The following is a 1,404-nucleotide window of genomic DNA, read 5'->3' as shown; positions in this document are numbered from 1 at the left end:
ATGACGGAATAGAAAACAAAAATCCATTTTCTGGGGAGAAATTCAAACCTGCTACAGAAGTTTGCATAAGTAACAAGGAGATGAATGTTAGACAATGGGGAAAATGTCTCCATTCATGACAAAGACTGTCACAGCAGCCCCTCCCATCAGAGGCCTGAAGGCCTAGGAGGGAAAAATGGTTTTGTGGGCTGCGTCCCAGCTACTTCAGCTCCAGCCAGAGCCATTCAAGAAGTCTCTAAAAGGGGCCAGCATACAGCTCAGGTAATTACTTCAGAGAGTGCAAGCCCCAAGCCTTGGTGGTTTATGCAGGGCATTAGGCCTGCAGGTACACAGAAGTCAAGAATTGAGGTTTGGGAACCTCCACCTAGATTTCAGAGGATGTATGGAAGTGCCTGGATGTCCAGACAGAAGTTTGCTGCAGGGGCAGAGCATTCATGGAGAACCTCTGCTAGGGCAGTGCAGAAGGAAATGTGGGGTTGGAGTCCCCACACAGAGTCTCCACTGGAGCACTGCCTAGTGGAGCTGTAAGAAGAGGGCCACCGTCTTCCAGAACCCAGAGTGGTCGATCCACCAACAACTTGCATTGTCTGCAAAAGCCACAGACAGCCAGTGCCAGCCTGTAAGGCAGCTGGAAGGGGAGCTGTACCCAGAAAAGCCACAGAGAGCCTACCTCTTGCATCAGTGTAATCTGGATGTGAGAAATGGAGTCAAAGGAGATCATTTTGGAAATTTAAGGTTTAATGACTACCTTATTGGATTTCAGACATGCATAAGGCCTGAAACACGTTGATTTTGGCCAATTTCTCCCATTTAGAATGGGTGTGATTTACCCAATGCCTGTACCCACTTTGTATCTAGGAAGTAACTAATTCACTTTTGATTTTACAGGCTTATAAGCAGAAAGGGACTTGCCTTGTCTCAGATGATATTTGGGACTTGGACTTTGGTGTTAATGCTGGAATGAGTTAAGACTTTGGGGGATTGTTGGAAGGGTGTGATTGTGTTTTGAATTGTGAGGATATGAGATTTGGGAGGGGCCAGGGGCAAAATTATATAGTTTGGCTGTGTCCCAAACCAAATCTCATCTTGAATTGTAGTTCTCATAATCCCCATGTGTCATGGGAGGGACAAGCTGGAGATAATTGAATCATAGCAGGGAGTGGGAGCTTTCCCCCATCCTGTTCTCATGATAGCAAGTTAGTTCTTACAAGATCTGAAGGTTTTCTAAGGGGCTTCCCCCTTCACTGGGCACTCATTCTTCTCCTTCCTGCCATCATGTGAAGAAGGAGGTATTTACTTCCCCTTCTGTATGATTGTAAGTCCCCTCCCCTGCCTTGCAGAGCTGAGCCAATTTAATCTCTTTCCTTTATAAATTGCCCAGTCTTGAGCAGTTCTTTGTAGAGC

Source organism: Callithrix jacchus, chromosome 7 (genome assembly GCF_049354715.1).
Source record: "Callithrix jacchus isolate 240 chromosome 7, calJac240_pri, whole genome shotgun sequence".
NCBI classification, from domain to species: domain Eukaryota; kingdom Metazoa; phylum Chordata; class Mammalia; order Primates; family Cebidae; genus Callithrix; species Callithrix jacchus.
The sequence above is the reverse complement of the archived record's forward strand: the minus strand, read 5'-3'. Positions refer to the sequence as shown.